The sequence below is a fragment of the Mirounga angustirostris genome, unplaced genomic scaffold, assembly GCF_029215605.1.
Source record: "Mirounga angustirostris isolate CCGP_5_RB_7025 unplaced genomic scaffold, mMirAng1.0.hap1 SCAF_4, whole genome shotgun sequence".
NCBI classification, from domain to species: domain Eukaryota; kingdom Metazoa; phylum Chordata; class Mammalia; order Carnivora; family Phocidae; genus Mirounga; species Mirounga angustirostris.
Genome location: NW_026991712.1, coordinates 105,729,100 through 105,755,193, shown reverse-complemented (window position 1 = coordinate 105,755,193; position 26,094 = coordinate 105,729,100). Strand labels below are relative to the sequence as shown.

The 26,094-nt window shown below is 40.6% G+C and overlaps 1 long non-coding RNA gene across 2 annotated transcripts in view; it reads left to right on the top strand.

Annotated features, from left to right (window-relative positions):
- The window catches only part of LOC123859329 (uncharacterized), a 42,169-nt gene extending 17,759 nt beyond the window's left edge, over positions 1–24,410 (top strand). Inside the window, exons 3-5 of one of the 2 annotated variants that reach the window (XR_006794433.3) lie at positions 2,516–2,666; positions 19,321–19,379; positions 21,974–24,410. This is a non-coding gene — a long non-coding RNA (uncharacterized LOC123859329). The remainder of the gene's footprint in view (positions 1–2,515; positions 2,667–19,320; positions 19,380–21,973) is intronic. The other variant, XR_006794432.3, reaches the window with a different exon arrangement.
- Positions 24,411–26,094: the final 1,684 nt, after the last annotated feature.

Genomic DNA, 26,094 nt, shown 5'->3' with positions numbered 1-26,094 from the left:
TTTGAATAAACACACAGCCTATAGCTATAAAGATCTCACGGTGAAGGGGTCAGAAGCACAAGGTCTCTCTAAGGGGTTGTAATGTGATGTGGAATGTTTTTATATTCATGTGATCAATAGGATAGAACAAACAGCTGCCTGAAAACTCAAGGAAATCTCTAAGCAATCGATTTTTATATGAGTTGAGTCTTGAAGGTTGAAGGTGCCAGGCAAAGGTGAGAAAGATCATTCCAGACAGAAACATACAAAGGCACAGAGTTGCAGAAGGACCTGGAAGCTTGAGGAACTGTGAGAAGTCCAGACCAGCTAGGGCTTCTTATACACTACAGGAGTAGGCGTATAGGAGGCTTGACATGTGAGTCGAGTTACATTGGGGAGGATTTCTTTTTCTTTATATGTTAAGTCAAAGAGTTTATATTTTATTCTATAAGTAGGATCTGGTAGCAAAAACTCTTTTCAGTGGTGATTTTGAATGCAAGAATATACCATGACCAGCTAGGGTTAGAAAGAGGAAAGTGTAAATGCCAGCTTGAGTACTTAACAACCATATTTGCTAGAATAAATTACTTAATCTCCCTTAATTTCTACAAGTAGAATAACCACAGCAATACAACTCTGCTGCATATTGTGGGTATTAAAGGAGATAATGTATTTGAAATGCTTGACATGGTACTTAACACAGTTGACACTTGAAAAGTTTCCTTTTTCCCTTGTGGGGTAGGGCAATGAGGAAGATAGACTAGGAAAGATAGAGAAGAATAGGCACCAGGGAGGAGGCCAGTGTAATTGACCTTAAGGGCATAGACTTTAGCATAGAATTGGGTATGGTGAAGAAGATTTCAAAGACACTTCTGTTCCAAGATAAAACATTTTGTGGCTGTTGGAAGTAGTTAGTGAGAGAGAGAGGTCCTGAGGCTGACACTGAGATTTTTAGGTTAGGAGGCTTGAAACACCTACATTTTAAGCATCATTCTGGGTGCTGTGGATGAATATAAGACACATCACATTTTCTTCCCTGAAGTTTTCAAAATCTATCAGAGAAATATTTACTTATATGAATAGACACAGTAGAAAGATTTCTATTCTAGGTGGGATTTTTGTAATTAGGTGGGATTTTGTAACATCACCCTTGATTTTTTTTTTCAAATGGGAGGAATAAGTTTTTGAAGACACTTTGAACTATTGTCAAATTATGTGAGTGCTATCAGATCCCAGAATTCATTCTTAATTGTAGTCACCATGTATTCTCAGCACTGAATTTCCCAGTTCAATTATTTATCCCTAATATTTAAGGATAGCTCAAACATATATACCAGTGCAACTTTTCAAATGTTTTAAAGAATATAATGAGAGGCATCTCACTAAGATTTAAAAGATGCACTTTGATTCCTCGCATGCAAGGTAATCGCAAATCTCAGCAAATACCAGTTCTTTAAATGACATAAGATTGACAAGACATGGAAAGAACCGTTGAGAATAATAATTTTTAAAAACTAACATGCAATGACACATAAAGAAATGAGACATTTCCAGAGAAGTAGTCTGTTCTTCTGATTATTAATTTTCTTTCTTCTAGCTGACTAATAAATAACATTTTCAGTTAATTGTACCTTTTAAAGCTTTCTGTAGTACTGTTGTTTATGTCCCTGTGTCATATGTGTCTTGAGTACAACCCTTACCATTAACCCTTTTGAGACTGCTAGTGGTTTCAGTTTCTTCATGTTCTTACACCTCGCACTCAGAAAAGTATAAATCATTTTCTCCAAATTCGTCATCTTTTCTACTATGTCATTGACCCATCTTCCTATATTGTGCTCTCTTAATCTTTACATGCTGGATTAAATAAGGAATTCACATTCAGATCTTATTTTAAGTACTCATGAAAACTTCAATTCCTGTTGGAGATTTCTTAAAGCATTTAACAAATGGTGGAGTTAGAAAGAAGAGAGGTCAGATGAGTCACAGTTCCCGGGTGAAGAGATTCAATTGGGAAGAACATGGGGTCAGAGAACACACAGTAAAAGGAGACAAAGGAGGAAGTAGAACCCCCCAGAAATGAGTCAGAAAGGCATAGAAATGGGCTGCTCAGTGTATTTCTTTATAGGATGAGAGAATGTGAAAGTCCACACCAGTGAAAGGATGCAGGTAAGTGACTAACATCCCATTGCCATGGCAGCCCATAAAGAAAGCAGGGTAGGGCAGTTATTTTTTTCCCATAAATGATTTCCATAAATAAATAAATAATTGCTTATATGGGACAATTAGTTTTTTAAATTCTTTATTAGGGGAAATATTTAACCCCTAACCCCAATTCTATTTCTTAACTTGGTCCGAGGTCAAATAAGCATTTTGTGATAATTCATTGTGTGGTACATTAATATTTCAGGCACTTTGTATGAGTGTTATGTTTCGATTAAAAAGAAAATATTTGACTTCTTGCTTTTTAAATTCTACTTTGTTTTTTGAGCATATCACAGATTACCTAAACCTCTTTATCATTTGTATCTTTCTGAAGAGATCTAGTGTTTTTCTTCTAAGTCAAATCAACTCAACAAACATTGAGTGACTGAATGTGCCAGATACAAAAGATGAAGAAGATCAACTGTCAAGAAGCTCACAGTCTAGTGGGGAGATGTGATGCTGGGGCAATTAAAACAACAGTCCAGGTGTGTAAATGGTTTTGTGGCCATTTACCTGTAAAAGCTTGTACTGCTATAAAAGGCGGAGTACCATGGGAGAAGTAAGGGAAGACTTCATTCAGCAGGTGTTTTTTGAGCTGAAGAGTCAATTCATACTGAAGCAGATATCTTCTAAGGTAGGAAAAGAGTTTCAGACATAAGCAAAGGCATGTTTCACACCCCCACACCCCCACAACACTATTTGTGAGGTACAAGATGGTCAGTAAACTGAATTAGGCGCCTCGGTTGTGTGAGGAGAGGACAGGAACAGGACTTATTTAAAACCTTAGAAAATCCTGACTAAATGAGAAGATAATGCTATTCTCCATCCCCTACAGATAAAATAAAAACTAATCCTAAATCATAAAGTAGGTTTAGGGAAATCAATAAAGTTCTAATTTTTCCACTTTTTAAAAAGATTTTATTTATTTATTTGACACAGAGAGATAGCAAGAGAGAGAGAGAGCACAAGCAGGGGAGAGTGGCAGGCAGAGGGAGAAGACTCCTCGCTGAGTGGGGACCCCGATGTGGGGCTCAATCCCAGGAGCCTGGGATCATGACCTGAGCCGAAGGCAGACGCTTAACCGACTGAGCCGCCCAGGTGCCCCATTTTTCCACTATTTTGATGCATTGTAATAACAAATATAAAAAATTTTCCTAATATTTTTCTTTTTTAAGGAATATTAAGAACTTATAAGTGGCAATTATAGATAGCTTTTACTGATGCCTTACTATATTCCGGAAGCTATGATAAACCCTTCACACAGATTATGTCATCGAACTCTCCCAACAGCCTTAGGGGGAAAATATAATTTTTGCTATTATTATTATTATTATGGGTAAAGAAATTGAGGCTCAGAGAGATTAATTAACTTCTTCAAGGTCACACAGCTAGAATGTGATCAACCTGGGACTGATGGGGTGGGCAGTCTGACGACAGAACCTGAAGGAAGTCTCTATCTCAGCATCATGCTGCAACTAGTCAGTATATTAGATGTGTTGGCAAACACACTGTGTTTGCTCCTTGCAGGGTTCTTTAGGCCTCGGATTCATTCATTTATTCAATCAATCAGTATTGAGTACCTGCTATGTGCTAACACTGTGGTAGGCATTGAGGATCAGAGCTGATTACTATGGAAGTTATCTCTGTCCTCTTGGAGTTATCACCAGCTAATCACAATTAAGTGTGATAAGAATCATGGCAAGGATGGTACTAAAGAAATGTGGGAAGTTTGAGCTGGTTCAGGAATTTGGGAAGTGCTCTCTAAAGAAGTGAGGACTTGGGGCACCTGGGTGGCTCAGTCGTTAGGCGTCTGCCTTCGGCTCAGGTCATGATCCCAGGGTCCTGGGATCGAGCCCCGCATTGGGCTCCCTGCTCAGCGGGAAGCCTGCTTCTCCCTCTCCCACTCCCCCTGCTTGTGTTCCCTCTCTCACTGTGTCTCTGTCTGTCAAATAAATAAAATCTTAAAAAAAAAAAAAAAAAGAAGTGAGGACTCAGGGAACCTGGGTGGCTCAGTCAGTTAAGCATCTATCTGCCTTTGGCTCAGGTCATGATCTCAGGGTCCTGGGATCCATCCCAACGTTGGGCTCCCTGCTCGGGGCGGGGTCTGCTTCTCCCTCTGTCCTTCCCACACCCCACCTCCCGCTCCTGCTCTCTCCGCTCTCTTTCTCTCCCTCTTTCAAATAAATAAAAAAAAAATACATCTTAAAAAAAAGAAGAAGAAGAAGTGAGGACTTCATTGAGACCAGCAAAAAGTCTCACTGAGGGACCAGTGGAAGTTCCCTGGGGTGAACTGGAGAAGACAGCTTCATGCAAGGTAAATACCAAGGAGAGGTGAGCATGCAAATGTCCCACACAGATCTGCCTTTAAGCAAGGATTTGCTGCCTCAGGCAGCGGCAGTGCTGGCAGCCCCTTTGGGCATTGCCTCAGCTGCAGAGAGATGCCTTGCTCAAGGTCACGTCCACGCAGGCCACTCTTGAGAGGCCATTTCAGTTGCAAAGCACCCCCGCGGTTGGCTGAGGCTGTGCGGCTGGCCTCACAGCTTGATCTCTCCCTTTCCCAATCCTGCTTCCGCCCCCTCCCTTCCCTGGGTGTTGATTTCAAGGGCACTCCCTAATAAACATCCTGAGCACTCAATCTGCCCAAGTCTGCTTCCTGGAGAACCCAAACTGCATTACAACATGTAGACGCTTTGATCAGTTAAGGTACTAACAGGCTTTCAGAATGACTGTGGATTGAGTGGGAGACTGAGATGAACTGAGGCTGAAAAGGTGGGCAAGGGTCAGATCCTGAAGCACCTGGTAAACCATGCTAAGGACTTCTCCTAAAGGTAGTGGTGTGGAGGAAGCCACTGCAGGATTTTAAGCAGGAACGATATGATCCGATCCATAGTTTTGAAATACCACTTGGGCTGCAGTACACAGCAGATGACAGGGGTGTTCTGAACACCAACTCCTCTCTTCCAACAAGCTTTTCCCTTTTTTTAGATATCAGTGGTAAAATAAAGGTGCCAAACTGTCTTTCCTGTCCTTGAATTGTTGCTTTGATTTGTCTTCCCCATTATCAATAAAAGCTACCAAATCTGCTCCCTGGTTTATGCAGCTACAATCCTATGAGATATTATGTAGCATTAGCTCCTTGAGAGAGGATATAGTGTTACCCCAGGACGTGGGAAGTTGCTAGATCTTTGGTAATGAAAGCAAACTCTTCATTGTTTCTGGAAAAGTTTAAAGTGATAAGTCACTGGAGACATGAACTCCATATACAGCATTAAAAGAAAGACTTGTCCTGCCAATCATATGTCTGTGGTTCTTTTTCTTGTTTTTATTTTTCACCTTAATCCCGAGATATGTGTAATATATAGTTATATTTTCATAGTTCATTTGGGCAGGAATAACTTGACAGCCAAGATTGAATTTTTTAACAAAGTTTTACTGAGGTATAATTGACATACAAAAAACTAGATATATTTAAAGTATACAATTTTGAAGTTTTAGTCTATCTATACATCTGTGAAACCATCACCACAATCAAGCACCCCAAAAGTTTCTTTATGTTTCTTTGTAATCCTCCCCACCCCACTCCTTCCCTGCCCTCTCCCCTAGGCAGCCACTGATCCACTTTCTGTCATTACAGATTACTTTGTGTTGTCTAGAATTGTATATAAATGTAACCATTCAGCATGTACTCCTTTTAGTCTGGCTTCTTTCATAATTAGAGAACTAGATGTAAAAAATAATGTTTTATAGTGATCAAGCTTGTTACACATTCAAAAACTTTGTATTTAATTATGTGATACCTACCATAGCCATTGTAAGTATTAACATGGAAAGTGATGCTCAACTTTCTAAGTATATTGATTCATTATTCCTTAGACTGAAGCATTGCTAGTTACCAAAACCATTGTCCTTCGAAATGTTTTTCCTCCAAGTTTTTGTTTAAATTCTAGCTAGTTAATGTACAGCATAATATTAGTTTCGGGGGTCGAATTTAGTGATTATGTTATGAGGTGGTCTGCTGAATTTCTCTAGTATGCTCAGTGAAACTGGAGGCCGCCCCCTCAACACATTCACACGTATGTGCACACACATACATTCACTCACACATGTGGGTACAAACACAATACGTTTTTTCTTCCATACATCACTTTTAGCCCAGGTTAGTTCATCAATTGCTTCACAATACCATTTTCATTTTCTGTACCCTCTTAAAAAGATTAAAATTAAAAATAGTTAAAAAAAAATACCCTTGGCTGGGGCACCTGGGTGGCTCAGTAAGTTAAGCATCTGCCTTCGTCTCAGTTCGTGATCTCAGGGTCCTGGGATCGAGCCCCGCATCGGGCTCCCTGCTCAGCGGGGAGCCTGCTTCTCCCTCTCCCTCTGCTTCTCCCCCTGCTCATGCTCTTTCTCTCTCTAATAAATAAAATAAGATCTTTAAAAAAATACCCTTGGATTCAAACCTCAGAACTATTTGTGCATATGAAAACGCAAATCCTAGAATGGGTCACAAAATCACAACTTTCGACCTTTAAAAGATTTACATATAACACAGTGATGTAGGCATAGGAAGCCCTCAGTGTATCTTTTCCCAGTGAATGAAACCAAGCTTTCTGCTTTGTGATTGCATCTTCTCTGATATCCTGTCACTTGACTTTGGCATACCTGAGAAACCAATGTTGTCACTTCCTTCAATATAGCGTGCGCTCAATCTGATTGTAACTTTTGTACAGTCTTTGCTTTGCTTTTCTAATGTGTGTGACTTCCTTTATATTTTAATCTTTTTCTTCTATTCTGCATAGCTTGGAACTTTTTATATTGTTTTGGGAAAGAGAGGGTGTCTATTTTCCATTTCTTAGTTTCTGGCTTATTATTTTGCAAGTTTAGCCATCACAGCCTATGAGAGGATGCCCTTTACTTCATATTCCCACCGAGCCTCGTACATATACCTTATAGTAAGTTCACAGTGGATTAAACCTGATCTGTATTATCTTCCTGTCAAGTATGATGTGATGTGTAAATTTTCATATTGTGCCGTCACTAAGCATAAGCCATTGTTTTCTTTTATACATATTAACTCCCACACATCACAAGAATGGAATCCTGTTATCTCGTGCTGGCTGGGAATATTGTGGCAGCTGGGAGTTTTGTATGTGTTATAGCTCAAGTTGTCTTGTTTCTTGTCAAATGTTTTGTCTAGTGTTCATACTTGTGACAATGTTTTTAAAGCTCTTTTCCGGATATTTTGTCATGGATCTGATAATTTTTCGGAGAATTAAAAACTTTTAACCCTTTGGTTCGTTAACCAGACAACCCCATTTACCATGTTCTCTCTGGGTGTATGCCCCTACATGACAAATTCCCATCTATTGGAGAGATATCCTGGTATCCTTTGAAACTCTAGCATGGAAAAAAATAGTAAAAGTGAAAGGAACTTTTGGTTTCTGGATAAACACATATGTCACTTAGCTTACCTAAACAGGATATGAGTAGTACTGATTTTGTTCTGGGAGCTTCAATACTGAAAAAAAAAAAAAAAAAAAGAAGCTTCAATACTAATTTTATTGGCAAGCAAAGAAATTAAAAGTAAGAGAACTGAAAACTTAATTCTTCCTGGGATTTCCTCTTCGGGTTTTCTCATAGGTTGTAGCTAAGATACAATAGAGCTTAGTTTCAGGAAATTATAACAACGTAGTATAATTTTTGAGTAAGCGTTAAACCAGGTAGTGAGTGATATAGCTTATGTCAGTTTTTAGGGTTTTTTTTTTTTTTTAAATACTTCAAAGAGAAATCCGGTGTAGCTCTTTCTTTCCTATCAACCACTGCAAAGGTCCTAGGACATATTGTTGCTCTTCCTGTCTCCTTCACACTATAGGGTTGGGCTGCAGAAGAGAAAAAGCAGCCTTCCAGGCTCTTCCCTCCAAATCCACATTCTCAGCATTCAGTTCTCCTACTGTATCCTTTCCATCCTGCCATCCACCTTGTTCATAATAAAGAACTCCTGATGGAAAAGCTGGTAAGCTGGTAACACGTATATAAACTGAAATTCCCAGCTTTGTTTGGAACATGGTGCTCACTGGAGGAGTGGAAAATCAATTGGAAACAATAAATAGGGACAGCAGAGAGAGTAAACAAAATGTGGAAGGGCGAGGCTTGTCCTGATGAGTGACTAAGTAGGCAGCTTCCTGTGAGCCCTTCAAAGAATGATCTTTAAAAAACTGTTCCCCATTAGCTCTTAACTGCAAAGCAGACCAATTTATTTGAAAAAAAAATGCTGATAATTAAATCAAGCACAAATATATGTGGTTTACTTTTAAAGTGCAAGAGACTATGTTGGTCCAGTATAAGACCAAAATGAAAGGGGACGTCTTCTGCTAAACTTAAGAAAAGTAACTTACACTCATTTATATCCATGTAGAGCCCTTATCTATAAATTATATCCATACTCTGGATCCTTTAGGCATTGCACAAAATATAAATTGATTTCTTTCATTAACTATCATTTAGATTTATAATAGAATGACACCTGTTACAATTTTTTTTTAAAGATTTTATTTATTTATTTGAGAGAGAGAGTGAGAGAGAGAAAGAGCACAAGAGGGGGGAGCGGGAGAGGGAGAAGCAGACTCCCTGCTGAGCAGGTAGCCTGATGCGGGACTCGATCCCGGGACTCCAGGATCATGACCTGAGTCGAAGGCAGTCGCTTAACCGACTGAGCCACCCAGGCGCCCTGTTACAATTTTTAAATGTCCCATATGCCTCAGGTGCTCAGCACCACCAGTAAGCTCGTTGCTGTTCGGTGTCTATCAGTGTTTTCTCTGCAAGTTAAATGTACATTCCAGAAGAACGGATGGCAATTTACTCTTCTCTTGCCCCTCTACTCCCCAACTCCATGCTGTGACCTTGACTGATGCTTAATAAATACTGAATTGATTGGGCTAAATGAATGTGTGAGAAGTCAATAGAAGTTGCCATGGAATTACAAATCTCAGACTTTTTATGGGTAGAAATCCATGCTCGCTGGAAAGAGCATGGGGAATCTTGAAATGAGCTCTTTGCTCAGCAAGGTATTAGCAACCTGACCTTGAGCTTTGGTTTCTTTACTTCTCTGAACTTCAGTTTCTTCAACAAAATGAGAGTAATAATAAGTACCTTGGGATTATTGCAAAGATTAGGGATAAGTGAATGGCATGCGGGTGGCCCACAGTCTTGAATTCATGAAGCTATTATTCCCACTTTAAAGAGGAGGAGGTGGAGGGTCAGCGTTGATGCAATTCTCCCATTATCACACCACCAGTAAACGCCAGACTTTGCCTGACTCAGTATACAGTGCTTAGAGATTGCTTATATCACACTCACTTTTTAGAAAGGTCATTCACATTCAGAAAGTGAATATGAGGGGGACAAAAATAGATTAGTAAAATAGTACCTTTCAAATGTTAAAATAGTACCTTTCAAATGTTTTGGCCATGAGCCACAGTGTTACATTGTAAACCCTGAACACATACAACTATAAAAACAGTTGGACTTTACTGCATGTACTACTACTCCATTCTGTTCTATTTCACGTTTTAAAAAATCTGGTTATGGGGGGTCGGGCAGCGGGCCTGGGGAGGTGGTTGGGGTGCAAGGGATGAATGAACTCAGGCAGGGGTCACCTTTTCATGGCCTCAGTCCCTTCATCTGGTTGTGGTCCTTGCCCTGGTGGTCTCACTGGGCCCCGGGGAGCTGACACTGTCCCCCACGTGGCCACAGTCCTGTAGGCCCAGCCTACCAGGAATGGCAGGCCAGTGGATCTGGAGAACATGAAAGGGTCCCTTGCCCCAGGAAAGCAGTACCTTTGCTGGAGATGCTTGTTTGCCTGGTCCTCTGCAGGACAGGAAGAAATTGAGACAAGTGGAAGGCTGTTTTCTCTGAGGCCACAAAACAGGTAACAAAAGCAGGTGGTCAGAAATGCAAATAGTGTGGAGGAGTAGACTGGGGAAAGCCCTTGAGATACAGTGGTGAACCTCCCTCCCCACACACACACACAGTTGCCACCCTCTTGGAGCTCGGCTGCAACAACCGAGAAAACAACTAAGTGAGATATGGAGGTCACAAGACAACACTAATGGGCTGGGAAGCTTAAGGAACATCAAGTCTGGCTGTTTTATCTTAAGCCAAGTCGACGTTGGAGACCCCACAGGCCAGTCATGGAAGCTATACCCTATGCTTATTGCTCTCAAGCACTAGTGAAATCTGATGAGCTAAGGTAGAGAGGCAAGGAATGACTCCTGTCCAAAGTCAGAGTTTGCTTCAGGAAGGGGAAAGAGTTGAGGGGGGGCATGATCATTGGACTCACTGACATTGGAAGAAATTTCACAGTGAATGAAAAACTTAGCTCCTGCCCAGGCCATGGAACTGGACTAACTTGAAGTAAGAGTATCTATTTCAAATCCAAGATGATTGCTAGAGTGAATATGTAGAAAGGGCAAAAGGATTTATTCCAGGTAGCAAAGGAGCAGAAGACACGAGGAGTATGGCTGCTGGAGAGTAACACTGCAGAGAAACAGTCTTTCATAACCACATTGGATGTATAAATCATAGTAAAACTAAGTTGCCACTGAATTTGAGAAGGCTACTAAGTGCTATTCATATACAACATTTCTCTGCTCAGGTTAGGTGTATCAGAGCAGAGACTGGCTTTCTGCGTTAGATGTTTCTTTGTGCTCATTGGAAATGTTTTGAGTATTTTGACCTTTACAAAAGAAGAAGAAAAAGGAAAGCCTGCCAGTAAATGTTTCTGTGTTGCTGCTAATTTGATCCTGCTAATTTCTGGATTGTATAAAGGAGTAAGCTTAAGATTTTATTAAAAGCTTGTTATCCCCAGTACATTGATTTGATGCCTCACTAAGGGGTCACAAACCACACTTTGAAAAATACTTAATTAGGTGATTATTACAGTAACCCATGTAAGAGAAGATGATAGGTACAACTAAAGCATTAGCAGTAGGAATGAGAGAAAAAAATGCAATAATTATTTGGGTAGAATCAACATGTCCTTAAGATTGAAGGGAGAAGAAAGTGAGGAGGTTGCCAGGTTGAGTAATCTGTTTCCATTCACTGGATAGAGAGCAGTGAAGGAAAAGCTGTTTGATGGAGAATAAAGTCTGCTTTGGAAATACTGAGTGTGTGATGCCCGGGAGGACAGGGGTGTGTGTGGGGGGTGGTATCTAGATGAGATGCCTAGTAAGCAGTTAGAAGTGTGAGTTGGAGATGACAAGAGAAATCGGCTGAAGGGATAGATTCATTGGTATGTCGATGGTAGTTGAAATCACAACAATGGATTAGACTACCCAGGGGATGAGTGGGAAAGGTGGGCCAAGAGCGGAACTCGGACAACTAGCTGAAAGAAAGGTGGAGGGAGAAAAGGAAGAGAGGGGATGGAGAAACCTTATAGAGCTAGAACGCAAGAGAGGAAGGCCTTTGAATACCCTTTAGTTACCTGTGCTGGGTTATTGCATGTTGTCAATGGCACCCAGGCACCATAGAGTATGGATGGAAGAAGGCGACCGGCAGCATGATATACCGAAGCATGCTGGTACAGGAGTACGAGGTAGTCCCAAGACAACCTTCACTTTGGCTGATAGGTTTCTCCTCTGTATGAAATGAGAGCATTGAGCTAGATGCTCTCCGTGGTGTTTAATGTGGAGCAGAGGTGGGTGGGTTGAGAGTATGAGAAGATATGAAAATTAACCCATTCATCACTCAACAAATATTCATTGAGTTCTTGTGATGTTCAGTTACCGTTTTAGCCACAGAGACATGCTGATGAACCAGACAGACTATGAAAGCTGATGCTGAGTAAGGGAAGCAGCTCATATCATGGAGACAATTTAAGTTAATAGTGTATTTTCTAGTATTGATAAAAACTATGAAAGAAGTATAAAATGGATAAGGGTGACATAGGGTGATTTGGGCAGACTTCTTTACGTAGCTGTGATGAATAAAGTGAGGATGCCTTTAATGCAAAGGACTTGCTGAAGAGCATTCCTGGGAAGTACAAAGGTCTGCACCGGGAGTGACTTGCATGGGGTGCCTGGGTGGCTCAGTCGATTAAGCATCCGACTCTTGATTTTGGCTCAGGTCATGATGTCAGGGTTGTGAGATCAAGCCCGGAGTCAGGCTCTGTGCTGGGTATGGAGCCTGCTTGAGATTCTCTCTCTCCCTCTCCCTGTGCCCCTCTCCAATGCTCCCCCCATCTAGAAAAAAAAAAATGGAGCAACTAGCATATCTGAGAACCAGTAGAAAGGGAAAAATAAAATGAAGCTAGCACAAAGAGTGAGCTGTAGATGATGAGTTATCAGCAGAAACCAGCCCAGCTTGAACATCGTTGACCACAGTAAGGACTTTAGATTTCCTTTGTGGCTGGGAAACTACTGGAACGTTTTGTAGAGGTTAATGACTTGATCTGATTTATATTTTTTAAAGTTCACTTTGGTAGCTGTGTAGCCGAAAGATGGGTGAAAATAAAAGCAGGGAAACTGGGTAGAGGTCAGTGGTTTCGGTAATCCAGGTGAGAGAAGATGGGGTTGGATTAAGATGGTAGATCGAGGGGTACCTGGGTGGCTCAGTCGTTAAGCGTCTGCCTTTAGCTCAGCTCAGTCCCAGGGTCCTGGGATAGAGCCCCGCATGCGGCTCCCTGCTCCACAGGAAGCCTGCTTCTCCCTCTCCCAGTCCCCCTGCTTGTGTTCCCTCTCTCGTTGTCTCCCTCTCTCTGTGAAATAAATAAATACAATCTTAAAAAAAAAAAGATGGTAGATTGAGAGGTAGAATTAACCTTAATTGCATGCCTACTACATCTGGGATTCAGTCCAAGTACTTTAGATGTGTTAACATTATTTCTACATATAGCCCTATGCTACTGTTGTCTCCATTTTATGTATGAGGATCCTGAAGCACTTGTTCAGCATTACTCTGCTAGTAAGGGTTAGAGCCAAGCGTCAAACCCGGCAATCTAGCTCCAAACTTTGCCTGCTTAAACTGTGTGCGAGACGAGTTCAGGATACATTTCGAAGGTGCAGTTGGCAGATCAAAGAAGACTCTTTGAACTTTTTAGAACTTTGGTGTGACGAACTGTGTGGCATTTAATAATGTGGAGAAGACTGGACAGGGGAGAAGGAAACAAGAGTTCTGCTTAGAACACATTCAATTCAGGGCGCCTGGGTGGCTCAGTTGGTTAAGCGACTGCCTTCGGCTCAGGTCATGATCCTGGAGCCCCGGGATTGAGTCCCGCATCGGGCTCCCTGCTTGGCAGGGAGTCTGCTTCTCCCTCTGACCCTCCTCCCTCTCATGCTCTCTGTCTCTCATTCTCTCTGTCTCAAATAAATAAATAAAATCTTTAAAAACAAAAACAAAAACAAAAAAGAACACATTCAATTCAAGATGCCCCATAGACAGCCAGGTAAAGGCATTCCATAAGCACGCCGAGCCTTCTGATACCTGACAAATGACAGCTCTGTTTAAATACAAGGTAGAAGCAATCTAGCATCATGTTAGCGAAGTATTCAGCTAGCATCAGTCTATCAGCTTTTCCATACACTCTTAGTCAGATGCAGTTCCCACGTGGGGAACTGAATGGACGTTTTATTAACATAGCACAGCAAAACATCCATGTCACCCAAGATCTCACTTTTATCAGCAGCCAGTCAGTCGGTGAGCAAATGTTTTTAATGAGAAACTCTCAAAACTCTCATCCCTTGAGACCTCAGGTACACCACAGATGTGAGCCTTCACTTTCTAGCGTTTCTAAGGGCAAATTCTCCCAGCTAGAGAAGTCATGCTGATTTGGCATGGCCCCCCCAGCACCCCTGTCTTCCCTGCTGCCAGTCGGTCTCCGAACTTTGCCTGCATGGCATGTGATTGCACCATCCCAAACCTGCTCAGACTTACTAAATCCTGCCCCCTTGTCCCCGCCACCCCCTACCCCACCTTCAGTATTTGACTTCTTACTTCATCTGACCTTAGATGATCCGACCCTTTTATTATTTTTTTTTTTAAGAAATAGACCTTTTATTTATTTATTTTTTTTAAGATTTTATTTATTTGACAGAGACACAGCGAGACAGGGAACACAAGCAGGGGGAGTGGGAGAGGGAGAAGCAGGCTCCCCACGGAGCAGGGAGCCCGATGCGGGGCTCGATCCCAGGACCCTGGGATCATGACCTGAGCCGAAGGCAGATGCTTAACAACTGAGCCACCCAGGCGCCCCAAGAAATAGACTTTTTAAAAAATTTTTATTTATTTATTTGATAGAGAGAGAGACAGCGAGAGAGGAAACACAAGCGGGGGGAGTGGGAGAGGGAGAAGCAGGCTTCCCGCGGAGCAGGGAGTCCGACGCAGGGCTCGATCCAGGACCCTGGGATCATGACCTGAGCCGAAGGCAGATGCCTAATGACTGAGCCATCCAGGCGACCCAATCCAACCCTTTTAAACAGGACTCAAGCTCAAGATTCATCCTCCTGGTCCTGCCTTCTCCCTGTGCCAAGCCTGGTGTCTACTGAGCACTTACTTGGTGCAAAATACCATGCTGGAAATGCTCTCCACCCTGATTGGGATGGCAGTGCTTAGACAGGTATATATGTTTTCTGATGTTCATCAAATTATATGTTTAGATACCTCAATTTAAAAATACCTCAATTTGAGGGCCCCTGGGTGGCTCAGTCGGTTGAGCTCCTGACTCTTGATCTCAGCTCAGGTCTTGATCACAGTCGTGAGTTCAAGCCCTGTGTTGGGCTTCACACTGGGTGTGGAGCTTTCTTAAAAAAAACAAAATAAAAACCTCGATTTGAAAAATGATATTATGCGAGGTGCTTTTCAAATAAATTTTTTTTGCCTCATGAAGCTCATAGTCCAAAGAAGCTATAACACCAAATAATAGCAGATAACATCTAAGTGTGAAGTGAGTAACCCCAAAATAAATGATACAGAAATTGGATAATAAAACTTTACAGAAAAGATAGCACTCGACTTAATTAAGCATTAGGTGTTTAGTAGACTAGAGCAGCAGGGAGAAGAGGAAGACTCTAGGTAAGGACAATAGTGTGAGCAAAGGTGCAGGTGTGGGACTAAAAAGAAATTTGGGGAGACAGTGTGTAGATCAGCTTGGACTTATTTTGAAAAACAGTGAAAAATAATATTGAGAGGGACCCAATTTATTGAGTCTCTTCAATGCCAAGCTAAGAGGTTTACAAAGTACTGTGTGTGCAGCGAGGAACTATCGAAAGTGATTGAGCCAAAGGAGGATGTAATCTGTGTTTTTAAAGGAAATCTACCCCACCTCCTACACACATTCCACTGCAGAATCATTGGTTTATGTGACTTGTGGTTTGAGGTACAGAGTGCTTTTAATCTATCCTCCTTAACAAGGCCTTCTGGGACATGGGTCAAGGAAAAATGTTTCAGCTCTGGGTACTCAGCTTTCCATGCAGCATGGACTTGTTTTCATTTCATTCCAGACCTTTTACTATCTTTACTCTGAGTTCTGTTCCAGTCGTATCTTCACATTTTTTCCTTGACCTGACTTCTCCATAAATCCTTTAAAACGCGCAGTGACTGGTGTCAAGTGCCCTCAGGCTCATCTGCTATTCGAACTGTCTTTTACTAAGGCATTTTTGGTGACAGAAGGAATCAACGCATCTTTATTTTCCTTAACTCTTTTGCTACATTGAATACCTCTGACTTCTCCCTTTTTTAGAATTCTGTTCTTCCTGGGAGCACCTGGGTGGCTCAAATGGTTGAGCGTCTGCCTTCTGCTCAGGTCGTGGTCCCGGGGTCCTGGGATCGAGTCCCACATCAGGCTCCTGACCAAACGGGGAGCCTGCTTCTCCCTCTCCCTCTGCCTCTCCCCCTGCTCATGTACTCTCTCTCTGTGTCTCAAATAAATAAATAAAATCTTAAAAAAAAAAAAAAAGGAATTATCTTCTTCCCTGAATCCATTAAAAACATGACCCTTGTTCTTCTCGTGCTTCGGTGCTTTCTGTCTCTCACTAGTTTTTCTATTTTTTCTAGTTTTTCACATTAAGCCATTCCTCAAGTTTGTCATCATCCTTCCCTTTTTATACCCTTCTGCCAACCATCTTATCCATGCCTACCTCTTTGATTATCTTCCCGGGGCAGGTGGCTCTTGAATGTGCATCTTCCGATGACTGATGGCTGTTTCTGCTCAGAGGCCCATCCAGCAATTCAGCTCAACTTATTCCAGAACAAATCTAAGATTGCCTTCTGGTGACTTCCCTGTTTCTGTGAATGGCATTATTGGGTGACTCTACATCTACTTAATTAAAAATGTACTCCTAAAAACTCTGAAGTAGCCTGTTAATCCCCTTCCCTATATTTCTTGCCAATATTTGGACCTTTTCAGCCAATGAACAGTCTGTCTTATCTCTTTTCCCTATTTTCTCTATTATCCACCAGGTCAAGCCATCATCGCCTCTTATATGGACCATTTAAAATTCCCTAAAGAGGGGCACCTGGGTGCCTCAGTCAGTTAAGCATCTGCCTTCAGGTCATGATCCCAGGGTCTTGGGATCGAGTCCTACATCGGGCTCCCTGCTCAGTGGGGAGCCTGCTTCTCCCTCTGCCTGCTGGTCCCGGTGCTTATGCTGTGTTGCTCTCTGACAAAAAATAAATAGAGTCTTTAAAACAAATTCCCTGAAGAAACTTACTCCCTAAAGAATGCAACCTATCTACTGCTGCCAAAATATTCTTAAGACATTGTGTTAGTCCTCTACTCAACATTGTTCAGTGAGTCCCATTCATTTAAAGAAATAAAGCCAAATGCCTTCCCCCAGCATTTGCAGCTCTTGATACACTGAATCCAACCTTCCCTTCCAAGTTTATATCTCACCACTCTCTTTCCAGTACCTTGTGTCCTGTCCAAACTCAACTACTTGCTGTTTCCTGGACATTTCTCATATTCTCCTAGCTCCATGCTTTTGCTTACGCTGCCTGCCATGATTAGACATGCCAAATGAAACCCCCCCCATCCCACAAGGTCCAGTTCCAATTCATGCCATAGCAGCCACAAATGAGAGAAATGAGCTTTTGCAAGAGATTGGGTAAATCTGCATGTACTTTACACTAAAGTACCTAGAGCAGTGCCTAGTGCAAATTAAGTTTTCAATCAATGAATGTGGGCGTGTCATCTGAATGTAGATAAACTTTCCTTTATGTTTCCAACTGGCTGCCAGCATTTCTCTTAATAGGAATTTTTTTAACCTTTTTTTTTTTTTAAATTACAAGCTTTTTAAAAATATATTTTATTTATTTATTTGACAAAGAGAGACACAGCGAGAGAGGGAACACAAGCAGGGGAGTGGGAGAGGGAGAAGCAGGCTTCCCGTGGAGCAGGGAGCCCGATGTGGGGCTCGATCCCAGGACCCCGGGATCATGACCTGAGCCGAAGGCAGACGCTTAAACTCTGAGCCACCCAGGCACCCCGCTAAAGTCTTCTTGACCATCTCCAATCTAGTTCTCCAAAGACAGAATTACTGTCAACCACGTCATGTAGATGTTCCCCGATCTGTTTCTGTGCATTCATGTCCCTATACGAATAAGTAGTTATGTTCATAAATGGTGAATTATCATATGCTCTGTAATAAGAACGCTGAATTCTAAATTTAAAAACACTTTACATATGGATATAAAATAGTCATAATCGGTAACATTTTTAAATCATTTTAAACATGTAGATATACATAACAGTAATGTTACATGTATTGGGCATTTTATTCCGCCAGTCATTTGGGTGTTTTGGGTGAGTAAATTCTTACAACTATTAGGTAGCTACTATTATCATCATATTCATAGAGATGAAGAACTGTAGACCTATCAAAGTTTGGTAACATACCTAGGGTCCTACTTCCAGCTAAGAAGTGGAAGAACTGGAATTCTGACCTAGGAAGTCTGGCTCCAGAGCTCACACCCTTAAAGGCCCCACTCTTCTGCCCATGATCGCATCCACTGAAGCAGGAAACTGTTAAATGTGCATAGTCCTGTTAAATAATTTAGCGTTTGTGACTATATCTCTTGGTTTCTCCTCCTCTCTGGTGGTAGGGCTCAAGTCTCCCTAACTGCTCACACACTTCTGATGACTGCATGATAGTCGTTGGCCTACTTACTACTCAGCTGTCTAAGTAGAGAGGAAGAGGAGACCAAACTTAAACAATGACTTGTTTATATTCATCTTTGCAATGAGTACAAGCTCCACGGGAATAAAGACCATGTCCTTCTTGCCCATCACCATTTCCCCCATGCCTGGCAAATAGTAAGCAGGCAGCAAATACATGTGGAAATGAGTGGAATTGTACACAATTGACCAGGGAACTTCTGAGTCAGTGTGTTTCCCATTCCAGCAATGGAGGGATAGATGTGGAAGCCATGGGGAGAAAGAAAGGACTGAAGAGAAAGAGCTAATCTGTCTTGTTATTTTTCTTATTTTTATCAAATAAATGCATATGGTAGAAAAGTAAAATAGAAAGGTATATAATGAAAAGCACCGATCCTCTGCTCCACTCCTCCCCACCATCATTCGTTTCCCAGGGGCAATCACTTGAAACTTTTTCTATTTTTAGTTCTTCTAGTTCTTAGCTCCATATCTTTAAATAATGTGTCCATATGATTTCTTCTTAATTAATCAACTTTACACGTTATCATTCTCTTCCCACTAAGCAACACGAGGATTTATGAGTTTATTCTTTAAACCATGAATATGTGGTAGGCCTGGGGTAGTGAGAAATGACCCCAGTTCTAGTGTAAGGATTTGGTAGAGCTCCCTGTGCATAGTTTTATTAAGGCAATTGCCATACTATACCAAAACATCAATTTCCTTGCTCGTTCCCCCATGAGAAGCTGAACAACTTGAGTTGTTCTCAAATTTTGAGTTATATCTCCAATTTTGTAACCCCAGACCTATCAGTGTCTTCCAGATAGCAGGCGGGCTTATTACATTTATTTATCGAATGAATCAATGACTCCTATTGATAAAGTTACTGGGAAACTGATGAGGCATAAAAAAGGGAAGATCGCAGTGACTGATTATCCAAGAAGCAAGTGAACAACTGGTCTCAAGGTTGACTGACCAAATCTTCCTGCCACCCCAAACAGCCAAAGCCTGATATGGCCAGACACCGCACTGAACATGGATAGTCTGCATCTCCAGTGAGGTGAAGTGTTCTCATAATTTCTCGATAAGCAATAATATGAGATGTTTAAATATAGAAGTTATTGTTACAGTCTAGAAGTAATTTTGAGCAATATAAAAATCATAATTAGTACGTTACTAATCATTTAAATTGATCTTTTCAAAAAAGAGTTGGAGGTTTATTCCAGTTTAAACAAATATTTCAAAAACTAATTTTAGTCCCCTCTAACTTTATTATATTCCATAGTCTACAGTCAGAACTTAATAATTACATACCAAGGGCCACCATTAACTATTTTAGAAAAACCCTCTCCAAACTGGACCTTTCTCTATTTCCTATCTCAGTAAATGGCATTTCCATTGACTAACACAAGCCCAAATTTCTTTTCTTTTCTTTACTTTTTTATTTAAAGATTTTATTTTTAGACAATGGCAAGGCATCCGATATCTTGTAGGTCCTCTTTAGCATTATCTTGTAGGTCGTCTTTAGCATATACAAGTTCTTTTGAAACCTCCCTTTTCCTTACTTCCCCCAACTCCTGAGTATATAATCAGCCACTCCTCAAGACCCCAGTGCAGTAGCTCTTTCTGCCTACAAGTCCTGTCCCCATGCTTACATGGGGCTTGAACTCACAACCCCAAAATCAAGAGTCACATGCTCCACCGACTGAACCAGCCAGTTGCCCCCCAAACTTGTTTTATGGACTTCCCTTGTTCCCTACATATACTCAGTGACCAGGCTCTATTGGTTCTATTTTCACCATATTCCATGCACTTGTCCCACTGTAACTCCCTGAATCTAAGCAGGCTCTTGGTCTTTTCCCAATGCCCTTGCAGTAACCTTCTGCTTCAGTCTCCCTCTTTACTTAACCATCCCTCTGCAACATGCTGCCAGAATGGTCTTTCAAAAACACAAATCTGATGGCATTTCTTAAACATACACAAGTTGTTTGATGCTTAAGAGTTCCCTTAGCGTAGAATGACTTCCCCTTCTTTTCCCCCAACTTCTCCTTGGGGCAGGTTATTCTAAATCTTAGCATTAGTTTGACTATTGATCCTGATTTGTTCAGAACAATCCCAATTTCACTTGTTGTCTCACCATATTTACTGATAGCAACCCTTTGGTCATTCTCAGAAGTTCCCCAGCATAAAAGTTTCCTAGAGTTGCTATAACAGATCCCTAATACTACTGACTGGGTGGCTTAAACAACGGAAATTTATTTTCTCACAGTTCTGGAGACTGGAAGTCCAAAATTCAGGTGTTGGCAGATTTGGTTTCTGTTGAAGCCTCTCTCCTTGGCTTGTAGATGGCCACCTTCTTGCTGTATCCCCATATGGACTTTTCTCTGTGGGTGTGCATGCCTGGTGTCTTGCCTTATGCCCTAATCACCTCTTCTTTTATTTTAGAGAGAGGGCAGGTGAGGGAAGGGATAGAAGGAGAGGGAGAGAGAGAATTCTCACGCAGACTCCCAGATGAGCACAGAGCCTGACATGGGGCTTGATCCCAGGACCCTGATACCATGACCTGACCTGAAACCAAGAGTCAGATACTTAACTGACTAAACCACCCAGGCACCCCTAATCTCCTTTTCTTATAATGACACCGATCAGATTAGATTAAGACCCACACTAATGGCCTCATTTTAACTTAATTACCTTTCCAAAGGCCCTATCTCCAAAAATAGTCACATTCTGAGTTAGTAAGGGTTAGGACTTCAACATATGAATTTTAGGCCCCAACACCCAGATTGAACAATATATAAAGTTATAGTACTTAAAATAGGTATTCTGCAGGCCTATTTGGTCATCCTCCTAAAGGAAGATGAGGTGGAAGACAGTGCTAAATGTCAGGGAGGGTGGTAGTATCATGTGTCTCTGGAAATTCCTGACATACCCCAGTAGTCAAAAGATATAGGACTGACAGGATAGGTAACTGCAAAGTTGGTGCTCAGGATCAAACCCCAGGTCTTGGTGGTTAAGTGGAGAGTAGACAAGGACAATGAGTCACAAGGACAGAGATGCAGGAAATGCTGAAATTCAGAGGCTCCCCATGCCCAGCCCTACTTCCGGGTCTACCAGATACACAAGCCAGTCGTGGCAAGTCTCAGTTCCAGGCCTCACTCCACAATGGGATTGATGCTCCTACCATATACTGCCTGCCCCAGTTGATTGATTCTGGCACAAGAGTGAGTCTCAACTCTGGGGAGCAAGAATCAGCATACCCATAAGTTTCTCATAATTCTAGGGTATTCAGGTTCTGTTGAATCACATGGAAATATAAACTGTTAACTTCACTACCACAGAAAGTAATCATTTATATTTCATTAAAATATATCAATGTATAATAATTCTATGAACTAAACTATTGCTTCCAGATTTACTAAAAGTCAAAATATCATTTGAGTGAAGTCATGGTCAGAGAAATGAGAATAATTGTTTTATTCTTTGTAAACTATGACTTTCATCAGTGATATGATTAGGTGCTTTTAAAAATGTTACAATTCGGGGAGAATAACGTTAGGCTTTGACTATTAAAGCCACTATATAACTCAAAGAGTTTTATGTGACTTGGTTAATCAAATGTAACTTAAAGCAATTTTTTTGTCTTTGAATCAGATGTCCAATGGGTTTCCAAAAAAAGAAGACATGGGATTGTTAAACTCACTGAAGAGCAACAAAAAGCTGCTTCATCTCACCTATCCAATTTGGAAAACAAAGGATTAGTTTTCACACAAAACAAATTCATTAATATAAAATGAAAAGTATTTCCCATCAACATGTCCTCTTTCTTTCAAATGTGCTAAGTATTATTTCATTTTATATAATACATCTCTGTCACTGATATGTCTTTCTTTTATCTCTATATAACAGAATATTGTATTTCATTGTATTTAGTTTTTCAAATGACTTTTCAAGAACGAAACTCTCTACTGTCACTTCACCACAGGGAGAGGATTAATTTAAGTCTTAAAGTGTTTACTCTGAACTCAACTACCATGGGTGGTAAAGGCTATTTGGACATCCTTATGTGTAATCCAGGCACATGGACAAATGATGGAAAGGAACTGGCAGCTAGAGATATGTTTTACCTTCAGTGACCCAACTGCTTTCGATACAGGGCTTTGATATCCATGCTGGATAAAAATTAGAATTATTAGTTTCTATTTGAGAGGGGATCTGGGTGAGGATAGAGAGGTTTGATATCATAGTATGACTAAGAATTCTTATGGATGGAAACCACTTTTAAAGATTATTAAGGGAGTAACATAATAAAGTTAAAAAAAAGATTATTAAGGGAGAACAAGGGAAAGAATTTATTATGTCTTCTTCCTTCAAAATAGCTTTAATGATAGAACTTGTTCTAAGCTACAAATATTGAAAAACATATTTTAAAAGGTCTATATCTCTTTTAATGATCAGTCATTAATTTCTATGACTTACTGAGTTATTTAAAAATGTATGAAGTTTAAGTATTTACCCTTCTTGCTTTGTTTCTCCTACATGTTCAAAGTAGTACATTCTATAAACTTAACCTCTGTAAAAGAAATTTAACAATATTAGAAGGCTCATCAAAGCCAGGTGACAATTAAGCGGAGTACAATAGTATTTTTTTCAATCTTTGTCTTCACATTATGTTTGGTAATAGATAGACCTTCTTTCTTATATGCTTGTAGGTATACTCTTAGGTCATAGGAACATATGGGTTCTTAGAATTGTACCCCAAATACCACCATGTTGATACCATTGTCAAAGAATTTGGCTGGTAGAATAAACTAAAGTAAGCCAAAGTTGCATTGACAATAATGAAGAACCGCAATTAATGAACATAGTGTTTTTGTATTCTATCTTCCATTTTCTGGAATCTCCTATTTCCCTGGAATTCTGTGCTTTACTAGAAAGTTTAAATGGCTAAGATTTCCCCTTTACCCATTGTATTAGCTTCCTATGGCTGCTATAATAAATTACCAGAAAATTAGTGGCTTAAAACAGCATAATTTCTTCTTTTGTAACTCTGTAGGTCAGAAGGCCAAAATTAAGTCTTACAGGCTTAAAGTCAAGGTGTCAAAGGTGTCAGCAGGATTGGTTTCTTTTCTTTTCTTTTTTTTAAGAATTTATTTTTAAGTAATCTCTACGCCCAGAATAGGGCTCAAACTTACATCCCTGAGATCAAGAGTTGCATTCTGTACCGACTGAGCCAGCCAGGTGCTCTGGGAGTAGTTTCTTCTGAACACTAAGGGAGAATCTATTTCCTGCCTTTTCTTGCTTCTAAAGGCTTCTTGCTCTCCTTGGCTCATGACCCATTACTCACATCTCTCCATCCTCCTGCTTCCACCATCACATATCTTTGGACTGACTTTAGTCCCTCTGCTCTCTCTTATAGGGACTCGGATTACATTTGACCTGCTGAGGTAATCCAGGTTATTCTCTCCATCTCAGTCCTTAATTTAATCTCATGGGCAAAGTCCCTTTTGCCATATAAACAGCATATTCAAGTTCTAAGGATTAGATTGTGGATATCTTAGGTTGCCCAGGGGTGGGGGATGCGGGTGGAGGAGGACCATATTCAACCTTATTGACTTACCTATTTTTATATTATTGCATTATATTTTTGTATATTTTTTATCACAAGGTATTATAACAAACTGTATTGTTTTAAAATCATTCAGTTTTTATAGGAAACAAACTGAAGGTTGCTGGAAGGGAGGTGGTGGGGGGATGGGGTAACTGGGTGATGGACATTAAGGAGGACACTTGATGGAATGAGCACTGAGTGTTATATGCAACTGATGAATCACTAAATTCTACCTCTGAAACTAACAATACACTATATGTTAATTAAATTGAATTTAAATAAAATAAAATCACTCAGTTTATATAATGGACATTGTCTTTTTTTTTAAAGATTTTATTTATTTATATTTATTTATCTCTCTCTCTCTTTCTTTCTTTCTTTCTCTTCCTTGATTTTTAAAAATTGAAGTATAGGGGCGTCTGAATGGCTCAGTCAATTAAGTGTCTGCCTTCGGCTCAGGTTATGATCCCACATCGGGCTCTCTGCTCAGTGGGGCACCTGCTTCTCCCTCTGCCCCTCACCCTGCTCATGCTTTCTCTCTCTCTCTCTCAAATAAATCAATAAAATCTTAAAAAAAATACTGGTTATTTCTTGTATTTTTTATAATTGGAGTTCTAACAGGTATGAGGTGATATCTCAATGTGGTTTTAATTTACATTTCCCTGATGATTAGTGATGTTGAACATCCTCCCTTGTGCCTGTTGGCCAGTGATATGTCTTCTTTGGGAAAATGTCTATTCAGATCTTCTGCCCATCTTTTAATCAGATTTTTTTTTCTTTTGAGTAGTACAAGTTCTTTATATATTTTAGATATTAACCTCTTATCCGATATATGATTTGCAAATATTTTCTCCCATTCCATATGTTGCCTTTGTTGATGGTTTATCGTTACCTTTTAAATGAAGTTCTTTTATGTTTAATTTAGTCAGACTTAGTTTCTGTTGCTTTCACAAACAACATTTCATTAATACAGGGTTCTTTTTTATGATTTTGAAATGACTGACTGTAGTCCAGGTGTCTTATAACTATGTATCATTGATTCACTGTAAAAAAAATAATATCAGTAAGAGGGAGAGCATTTATCAGTCCAAGCTCTTACTCCCCTTAATGGTAGCTGTGAGATACACATTGCCTTTTAGGCAATATCAAGGAACGATTTATGTTTCCATTAGGTATTGAGTTTATTTTTTAATTGATATGATCAAATATGGACTTAAGTCTCAAATAACCAAATATTTAATCAACTGGCATTCCTTAGCCTTTAACCACAAGACAAATCAGAAAGTATTAAATAGTTTTATTTGCCACAGGCTGATTTTCCTAATTCAGAAAGCTGGGGTATTACAGCAAATTTTGAAAGACACAACACATTCCTGCGACAGTGTTTGCGTTTAGCCCCTTCGGTGAGCAATATTCTACCCATAACACCCAATGAATGTCTGCCATGTGCCAGCCTCTGTATGAGGTGCTGGGTACAAAGATGAATAAAGTTCCTGGCTCCTCATGCAATGGCTGGCAGTGGCAAGAGACACTCAGTGAATGCTTTGGGGATTAATGACATAATCCCTGCCTCTAAGGAGCTCTGTCCTGTGGGAAAGACAGACACCTAACTGTGACATCCCATGCTATGTCAGTGCCCAAAATAGTGAATTTGAGTGAGCGTGAGTGTGGAGAAGACTGCTGGCATGTTTCAGATGCCTTCGTGAGTTCTTATCATGGTGTTGAGGTCACGCTGTCCTGTCCAATGACACCTCTGGCTCTCTCAGAGTTGTTATGCAGGCTCTCTTTCCAGGCCCTCATAGTTAAGCTGGTGACACTGTGTTTGAACTCCTATTAATAGGCCCAGTCAGCTCCTCGGCAGATTGCGTCTTAACATCAAACAGCCAGAATCCCCAACAATGACTTCTTGGCGCAAAGCCAATCCTCAAGCATCAAAGCCATATTCCTTGCAAATCACCTCCATGTGATGATAAATAATGGCATCGGGATTCCAAACCAATTATCCCCTGGTGAAAGGCATATTCCTCAAGGGCACGTTGGGCTTTATTTAAAAAACAGTAACATTGCTGGTGCTAGGCCTGAAATGTCAACAATGGACACAACAAACTGATGAGAGCAATAACCAGTAAAATGTGTATAATTCACGTCCCTCACATTACACCAA